Source organism: Scyliorhinus torazame, chromosome 17 (genome assembly GCF_047496885.1).
Source record: "Scyliorhinus torazame isolate Kashiwa2021f chromosome 17, sScyTor2.1, whole genome shotgun sequence".
Lineage (NCBI taxonomy): Eukaryota > Metazoa > Chordata > Chondrichthyes > Carcharhiniformes > Scyliorhinidae > Scyliorhinus > Scyliorhinus torazame.
In genome coordinates this window covers 163,041,713-163,052,157 of record NC_092723.1, presented here as the reverse complement: position 1 = coordinate 163,052,157, position 10,445 = coordinate 163,041,713, and positions in this window count along the sequence as shown.

Genomic DNA, 10,445 nt, shown 5'->3' with positions numbered 1-10,445 from the left:
ATCCAACCATTTGACAAGAAGCACATTCCTTTGGGTTTTCAGATTACAATTACAGGATTAAATATGTAGGAGAGTGGTTAATTAATGACACAGTTCATGCTAATGACGTGTCCATCTGCATTTACTGAAATTATATCCTTAATCAACCTCAATCAGTGAAACATACCTGATTTTTAATTCTCCGCAGCAATCGGCAGAGAAATATTCTGGATGAAAAATAATTTCTGGTTTACAGAGGCAACTAATGAAAGCAAGGAGATATTTTCCAATTCATATCACTTCGTTGATGACAAAGGTCTGTTTCCGGAGATTTATATTCTCCCATGCAATGGTATTTCCACGAAGGAGATTCTTGACCCTTTTGCAGCTAATTTCAACTTGATCCAATTGCTCCTTTCTCTCGGTCCATTTTGTCAAAGTAAACGTAAAGGATGTTATTGCTGGGAAGTGGATTTTCCATGCTCAAACTTTCACTTCCTGTAGCCTTTTTGATTCAGGGCATTGTAAGCTAGCCAAACAGGTCCCAATTTAAGTGTTCCTTAATACATCCCCCAAACGTTTGGCTACCTGTCCCATTTGCTCCTTCAATGGCTCATGTCAAATTTCTGTCGCTAACACTCCTGTTGAGATGAAAAGTAACTTGCATTTATATTGCGCCTTTGTGATCACAGAATATGCCAAAGCTTTTTTTACCGTCGATGAAATGCTTCTGAAGCACAGTCATGGTTCTAACGTAGGAAACACAGCAGCCAAATTGTGCACGATAAACTCGCACAAACAGCAATGAGATAATAACCAATTCATCTATTTCTGATTTGTTTATTGAGGGATAAATACTGGCCAGGGCGCCTTCTTCAAAGTGGTGCGGCGGGATCTTTCGCCTCCACCCGAAAAAGATGAATCCTTTGTTTCATATCCGATCCGAAATGCGGCAAATCTGACAGTGCAGCACTCCCTCGGTACTGGTGTGTCATCCTGGATCTTTCTGCTCACGTCCTTGAGTGGGACTTGACCCAGCCGTCTGAACCCCGTGGGGGGAGCGCCACCCACTGCGTCGCGGCTGACAAGCCGCGTGGATGTTGCCGTCCTCGCCCCAATCCCAGGCGGACATCCCGTGCAACACCAGCAGGAAATTACCATTTGACAATTTGACCAGGTAACGTCTTCTCTGGGTGAGCTGCCAACTGAGGTGTCAGTCAGCTTAGCCCAGTGGTAGCATTTACACCCGTGAACCTGGAGACATCCAGCGCTGAGTTTAAATGCTGCTCGTTGAACACTGGAGACCCCCCAAATGGATACAAACATCTTGTGGCACTCCCTCTCCAGTGTCGTCTCTGGCCGAACATTCCAGGGTCCAAAATAAAAGCAGCCATTGCGTTAATGCTACCACTTGGGTGCTTGTTTGAGGCACAGCAAAATAGCTCAAGGAGTGTTTAATGGCTTCTTTGCAGTTGGCACAAGATATAATTATAATTTGCAAAACTGAGATCAGGGCTGCAGGAGGCAATGTACAAGCGAAACAAATAAAACACCCAAACAGAATTTAGGGAACTAACTTTCGCTTAAACTGCAGACCGGCGCACAACACAGTCAACACTGTGAGCAAGAGAAAGAACCAAAGCTGGTCCCCCGAGGTAGCATTGCAAATCACAGTGAAAGGAAAGACTTGCATTCATATAGCGCCTTTCACCTAAGGATGTCCCAGTGCGCTTTAGAGTCAACAAGGCCCTGTTGGAAGCTAAATTCAGCAAAGTCGAGGTGAGTTACAGCACAAGTTTCTTAAAGGAACAAGCCGGTCAAATTTTTGACAGCTGTACGACATGTTATGCATGTCATCAAGCTTTCAAAAGAAATGTTTATCGGCAATTATACAGCTTCATACTGAGTTTTTATTTAGTGCAAAAGCTTTCAGTATTATCTTTGATCCTTACTTACTACCTTGGCCAAAGGGTCTAGAATGAAGGGTCAGAATAAGAGCAGCAGTTTAGGATTGAAATAAGGAGAAATGTATTCACTCAAAGGGTTATGAAGCGTTGGAATTCTCTATTATGGAATCCCTGCAGTGCAAAAAGGGGGCCATTCGGCCCATCGGGTCTGTACGGACCCTAGAAAGAACACCCTATCAAGGCCCAATCCCCCGCCCTATCCCTGTAACCCCACCTAGGGGCAAAGTAGCACGGCCAATCCACCTGACCTGCCGCTATTTGGACCGTGGGAGGAAATCGGAGCACCCGGAGGAAACCCACGCAGACACGGGGAGAACGTGCCAACTCCACACAGACAGTCAATCCCTGGCGCTGTGAGGCAGCCGTGCTAACCACTGTTCTACTGAGCCGTGGAAATGCTGTCACTGAATATTTTCAAGACAGAGATTGACAGATTTGGGGGCATGAAGGGAATTAAGGGATATAGATATGGGAATAACACAGGAAACATAGAAAATAAATAGGAATTGGAGTAGATCATTCAGCTCTCCGAGCTTGTTCCACTATTCAACCAGATCCACTGTGTCGGTGCCAGTCTGCCAGGCTCTTCCGATACCCGTTGACATCTTTAGAGCCTAGAAATCTATTTCCTTCTTATATATATTCAGTGACTTGACCAGTTTTCTGTGGTGGGGAATTCCACAGGCTCATCACCCATCTGAGTGAAGATGTTACTCCTCATTTCAGCCCTAAATAGCCTACCTCCTACCTGTCATGATATGCAGACACATACATAATAATTTGCAGACAAGCAGCTAATGGACACAGAGAACAGGACATGACCAATAAGCAAGCAGGACACTCAGGGGTGGGATCTGACTATGAAAGACACGAGGCACTCACACTCTGCTCTTTCCACTGATGAACATCTAGAGAGTCAGTCAAGGGTATTGTTACAATCTCACACCTCCACCACGTGACTAAGGGTTCAGTCAGACAGAGTAACCACACTTAAGTTAGCAGAGTCGAACTCACAGAGAACTGTGCTATTAGTTCAATAAACCTGATTGAACTAACGTCAAGGTCTGGAGTATCTTTCTGATCTAAGCTGCAGCCAGTGTTAGACCAGTGTACCTAACACAACATGATACCAGGAGATCATTAATTTAAGGTGGCTTACCTCAGTCTGTTCCGTGACGACCAGCGAATGTATCCCGGCACCATGGAGAAGATTCAGGCTCCTCACCAGCTCAGGACCTCTGGCAATCTCAGTGCCAACTGGCGGATATTCAAGCAAACGTTTCTGCTGTACATCGAGGCTTCAGACCTCGAGGGTGCGTCTGATGCAAGAAAGATTGCGCTTCTCCTCTCAACAGCGGGTGATCAAGCCATCGAACTCTTCAACTCGTTTAACTTCACCGAAGGCCAAGACAAGACAAAGTTTCAGACCATCCTGGACAAGTTCGATAGTCACTGTGAAGTGGACACCAATGAAATCTTCGAGCGCAACATATTCAAACAACGTCTTCAAGGTAAAGATAAATCTTTCAGTGCCCTCTTAACTAGCCTCCGCCTGCTAGCGCTGTCCTGCAACTTTGGTGATATTGCTGACTCCATGATCAGAGACCAAATCGTATTTGGAGTTCACTCTGATCCTCTGAGAGAGCAGCTCTTAAAAATCAAGCATATGACCCTGAAACATGTACAGTGCATGCAAACAATCGGTATTCCCAATACAAATCGGCTGAAAATGAGAAACTTGCCTGCCACGAGGCAGTGAGTGAGCAGGCCATCTCCCGGATGCAGCGCCTCAGCATTGAAGTCAGCGGCCATCTCACGCGCTTTTCCCAGAGCCCCACGCATGCGCGATGCGAACGGGATAACAAAGCGGCCGACACCCACACTGCGCAGGTGCAGATGTCTGCCGACTGCACTGCGCATGTGCGACGACGTACACCGCGTCACGACACCGACGTCATGACGTGCCCGAACTGTGGCAACGTCCACTTAAAGGGACACTGCCCTGCAAGAGGCAGGCGATGTTTAAACTGCGGGAAGCCTGGACACTATGCAGCCTTGTGCAGGTCTGCACCACCAGTCAGGGGCCAGCGCTCCCAATTCCGACGACGGCGCGTCCAGAATGTGCAACGACGATTACAGGATTCTGATCCTGGCAGTACAACGGATCCAGAGGACGAGTGCCTGGAGTCCGCCTACCGAGTGGGCATCATTACCACACGTGAACATGCCACACCTAACACATCTCGCATTCAGTCCATCCTCGCTGTGGATTAGGAGGACGAATGGCGTGCGGTGATGCAGGTCAGCCGCTGCTCCATCCAGTTCAAGCTGGACACAGGTGCTTCTGCCAACCTCCTCTCACAGGCAGACTTCAAACGCATCAAGCCGCCCCCCCCAAGGTCCTTCCCGCAGCCTGCCAGCTCCTGGACTGTAATGGTAATGTCATCACGGCACTGGGGTCCTGCCATCTACTTGTCTCCAACCCATGCACGGCTAAGGTTTGAAATTGTCAAACTGGACAGGGCAGCCCTACTGGGCGCGCAGGCCTGCAAAAAGCTAAACCTGGTGCAGCGGGTTTATTCAACGACATTCTCCAACGTGGATCTTCAAGCTGGCATTGACGACATCCTCGCTCAGTATCCAGATGTGTTTGACGGGATGGGCACTTTGCCATATCGGTACAAGACCCTACTGTGACCTGATGCCAAGCTAGTGGTCCATGCACCACGCCGGGTCCCGGCTCCGCTGAAGGAGCGCCTGAAGGAACAGCTCAAGGAGCTGCAGCAGCAGAGGATCATTTCCAGGGTAACCGAACCGACTGACTGGGTCAGCTTGATGGTGGTGGTTAAAAAACCCTCTGGAGACCTGCGCATCTGCATTGATCCCAAAGATCTCAACGAGAATATAATGCGTGAACATTACCCCATCCCGAAGCGGGAGGAACTCACCAGTGAATTGGCACATGCACGGTCTTTCACGAAGTTAGGTGCGTCACATGGATTCTGGCAAATCCAGCTGGATGAGTCCAGCAGAAGGCTCTGCTCCTTCAACACACCGTTTGGCAGGTACTGCTATAACCGTATGCCGTTCGGCATCGTCTCGGCATCGGAGATATTTCATCGCATCATGGAGCAGATGATGGAGGGCATCGAAGGGGTTAGTGTGTACGTGGACGACGTTATCATATGGTCCACGACCCCTGAGGAGCATGTTTCCCGTCTCCAGCAGGTATTCTGCTGTGTCCACGCCAATGGCCTGAAGCTGAACAGGGCCAAATGTTGCTTTGGCATGTTGACACTCAAGTTTCTAGGAGACCAGATCTCCTAGTCCCCGACACAGACAAGGTCAAGGACATCGCAGCCATGAAGGTCCCGGAAGACAAGAAGGCGGTATTGCGCTTCCTGGGCATGGTCAATTTTCTGGGCAAGTTCATCCCAAACCTGGCCTCACACACCGCGGCCCTACGAAACCTAGTGAAGAAGTCCACTGCCTTCGAGTGGAAGGCGGCCCATCAGGCAGAGTGGTTGGAGCTGAAAGCCAAGCTCACCACTGCACCCGTATTGGCATTTTTCGACCCAGACAGGGAAATGAAAATCTCGACATTTGCAAGCCAGGATGGCATCGGTGCGGTCCTGCTGCAACGCGATGACACTTCATCCTGGGCACCGGTTGCCTACGCATCAAGGGCAATGACGCCCACCGAACAAAGGTATGCACAAATCGAGAAGGAATGTCTGGGCCTTCTCATTGGCATTCGCAAGTTTCACGACTATGTCTACGGCCTGCCGACATTCACAGTCGAGACGGATCACCGGCCCCTGGTCCACATTATCCACAAGGACCTTAATGACATGACGCCTCGGTTGCAGCGCATCCTCCTCAAACTCAGAAGGTACGACTTTGACCTGATCTACACACCTGGCAAGGAGCTCATCATTGCCGATACACTGTCGCGCTCCATCATCGTGCCTAGTGAACCACTGAACGTCATCCGGCAAATTGAGTCACAGGTGCAGCTGTGTGCTAGCACCCTCCCGGCATCTGATGAGAAGGTGATTCAAATCCGTGAGGAGACAGCCAAAGTCCCCCTCTTGCAGCATGTTATGCAACACCTAGCCAATGGCTGGCAAAAAGTGCAGTGCCATCAATTTTTCAATGTAAAGGACGACCTGACGGTAGTTGATGGTATCCTCCTCAAACTGGACCGGTTTGTAATTCCACAGTCTCCAGAGCTTGGTGCTCCGTCAAATCCATGAGGACCACCTGGGTGTGGAAAAGTGCAGACTCAGAGCCAGGCAGACTGTCTACTGGCCCGGGATCAGCCAGGACATCGCGAACATGGTCCTTAACTGTGCGACCTGTCAATGCTTCCAGCCAGCGCAGAGTAAGGAGACACTTCAGCAGCATGAAATCGAAACTTCTCCGTGGTCCAAGATTGGCATCGACCTCTTTCATGCAAATGGTTGTGATTACGTGTTAATCATTGATTACTTTTGCAATTACCCTGAAGTTGTAAAGCTCTCAGACCTCACATCTCGGACCGTCATCAAGGCCTATAAGGAGACGTGATCCAGGCATAGTATCCCACTAACTGCCAGGAGTGACAATGGCCTATGCTTAAGCAGCCATGAATGGTCTCTGTTTGCCCAGTCGTATCAGTTCAAACACGTCACTTCCAGCCTGTGGTAGGCTATATTAGGGGTATTGTGGTACCGAGGTGGGATGTACCTTATACTGTAATATGAGTGGTGGAACCTGCATGCTGGTTCCGCCCAGCAGGCGGAGCATAAGAGTCTGTGTTTCACCCACAGCAGTCATTCTGTACCGGAGCTGCTGGGGTAACTACTTGTTCATTAAAGCCTTCAATTGGACTACAACCTCGCTTCAGTAGTGACTGATTGTGCATCACAGCCCACACTATCCGCAGTCAAACGGAAAAGTTGAGAAAGGGGTGCACATAGTGAAGCAGCTCATCTACAAGGCCGCGGATTCTGCGTCTGACATTCACCTTGCGCTGCTTGCGTACAGGGCGACCCCACTGTCCACTGGCATGTCGCCGGCTCAACTCCTGATGAACAGGGACCTGCGAACGACACTTCCAGCCATACACGTGCCCAACCTGGATCACCTCCCGGTGCTGCAGAAGGTGCAGCAACTCCGAGACAGGCAAAAACAGGGCTATGATGCTCATGCCACCGATTTGCCCGTGTTATCCCCGGCAGACACTGTTCAGGTCAAGATCCCTGATGGAGGTTGGTCAGCTTCAGCTGTCGTTGTTCGACAGGCTGCCCCCCGCTCGTATGTTGTGCGTCTGGCTGATGGTTCTGACGAAACAGACGGGCACTGCGCAAAGTTGCCTGCCCGCAACCACATTCTTCTCCGTTTTCTTCTATTGTTTTGCCACCTCCTGGCACCTCGACTCACAAAGCCATCAGTCAGGCTTCAATCCCACCCATCAAGGCGCTGTTGTCTCCACCACCACCTCTCCGGCAGTCGACCAGGATCAGACGCAAGCCACAGAGACTGGACTGCACTTATGAACATTTGCTCTGTTCTCGGTTCTCGCATTAGACAGCTGTTTTCACATGTACATAGGTTCACATCTGCTGCATGTGTGTATATATATATATATATATATTAATATTGGCTTATTCTTGTAAATATGTTCACATATGTCATCCAAACATGAAAAAAAGGGGAGATGTCATGATATGCAGACACACAATGATATACAGACAAGCAGCTAATGGACACAGAGAACAGGATATGACCAATAAGCAGGGAGAACACTCAGGGGTGGGATCTGACTATAAAAGACACGAGGCACTCACACTCCGCCTCTTTCCACTGATGAACATCTAAAGAGTCAGTCAAGGGTGTTGTTACCACCCAGGTGAATGATCTGGGGTCCCGGGTTCAAATCCCGCCACTGCAGATGGAATGAAACGTCTTATTAATGACCATGAAACCACTGTTGATAGTATTAGACCAATTTATCTTAGCCATGTCACGTCTCATACGTTCATAGTTTAGTTTGTTGAGATTTAGTGTCCTGGTTTCAGGTCGGATTTCTTCACTTTCCATCTTAATGAAGAATTCGATCAGGTTATGGTCAATGTTCCCTAAAGGACCTCGCACAACCAGAGTATTAATTAACCTGTTCTCATTGACTAATACCAAATTGAGGATAGCATGCTCCCCAGTTGGCTCCTTGATGTACTGGTCTGAAAACAAATCTCGTAAACACTCCAGGAAATCATCAGCCGCAGTATTATTGTTAATTTGGGTTTGCCCAATCTATATGTAGATTAAAGTCACCCAAGATTACTGTAGCACCCTTGTTATGGGAAGGTGGAGTTGAGGTAGATCTGCCATGATCTTGCTGAATGATGGTCCAGGCTCAAGGGGCAGAATGGCCGACTTATTTATACAAACCTTTATTATTTTTCTCCTCTGTTCTCAACAGCAGCTGACAGATTATCCAATCATGGTGACAATCCATCATGCAGAAAGCTAGGCTTCTCTGGTGAGCTCCATGACCCACGACAGTCAGTGTCTACACTGGTTTTCCAGTTTACTAAGTGACGAGCTAATTCAGGCGTTTCAAAAATCGGAGAGAAATTGCTCAGTAACAAAGTCAAAATATTTTCCTTACATGGAATTGCTTTCAGGGCCAACATAAGTTCATATGCATCCTTTCTACTAGCTATAGATATGACTGATTCGATCTGCAGTCTTGAGCATACAGATAACTGAATCGTGTTGGAGTGAAGTAACACGAGGATGGCAGACATGAATTACTCTAAAAAGAAATGGAGCCACTTGATTCACAACGTTGATCCTCTTCAACAATTTACCCTCCTCACCAATGAAACACGGACCCACGTACAAGTAAATCTAGTCTCACTTAAATCACCTGCTGCCTGAACACATGAATCAATCATGAATGGACAGGATTTGGTGTTTTCACCGCTGTGATCAGGGTTTGTTTCCTGGCCAGGGAATTATTCTTGCCAATGGCCACACTGGACTGAAAACGCCCAATCTTGTTGATCTCGGAAGCTAAGCAGACTTAAGCTTGGTAAGTATTTGGATAGGGAACGCCTGGGAACACCAGGTGCAGTAGGTTGAAGTCTGTGGCGCAATTGATCAGCGCGTTTGACTGTTAACCGGAAGGTTTGTGGTTCCAGACCACCGAATGATGGAGCCTTCCATGTTTTGGGCTCCCCTTAGTTTGCTCAGCTGGTAGAGCGGAGAACTGCAGATGACCAAAACTGACATCCTTAGGTCATGGGTTCATTCCCGGCACGAACAAAAAAACCCCTCTCCGGGAGGAGGCGGTGGCATTTTGGTATTATTAACACCACAAAAGAATCCCATCATTTACTCAATACTGGACAGCAATCTTGGGGGAGATACATAGCCTTCAACCGAGACTCCTGTAGAGGGCCCATTTAAACACAAGCCGCTCATGGTGTAGAAGCAGATAACTTTAACATGTTTTGACATTCTTGAGCGGCAACTCGGCTCTGTCAAAACATGCCACAGTCCTCAGTTCCTGGAGGTTTTTTTTGTTTTGAAGTCTGTCGATTCTGAAGCATCGAGATGAATCTGTGCGCAGAAACGAAGAACTTTTGAGACACTTGCGTGACCCATGCTACAACTGGCTTTATAGGATTAGGCAAGATTCATTCGATTAAAAATAAAACCGGGCACATACAAGGAAGAAGCAGCCAAGATTGTCAGTACAAGATCAGACGTCCGATTGATTTTTGAAAGGAAAGGTTCTGGGAAATGATATCAATGCAGGCAAGGCAGAATAGGCGGTGGAGCCTTAATTGGAAAACAAGACCAAAACAGCAATGCACCAGGGCTAGAATGGTTAAATGATGAAGACAGGTTGCATAGACCAGGTGTGTATTTCTATAGGTATAGAAGATTAAAGGGTTAACTAATTGAGGTATTTAAGAAGAATAAAGTATTTGATATGGCTAGATAGAGAGAAATTATTTCCTCTGGTGGTTGGGAGTCCAGAATAAATGAGCAAGACTTAAAATTAGAACTAGACCAATCAGGGTTTTCTTCACAAAAAAAGGGCAGTGGAAATCTGGAAAAGCCGAGACTAGATGAACAGATTTTTGTTTGACAAAGGCTGTTAAGGTTGACGGAATGAAGGTGGGTAGATGGAGGCAGGACACAGATCAGCCATTTATGTAATTCAATTGCGGAACAGGTTTAAAGGATCAAATGGCTTCCCCTTGTGTGCAGAATTGCACAGCTCATCATTCATAGAGGCAACTTTGAAATTTATACATAACAGCAATCATACAGTTTTCTACAGGGCGAGGCATTTATCTAGGGATGTCCAACCTTTTCACATGAGGGGTCACATTTCAATGTTTCTCTCACCCTAGGGGCCAATGAATAAATTTCTGAAAGACAAGGTATGGCACAACATTAATTGAAGAAAATGTCAAAGCAACAAATTGATGGTTTAAA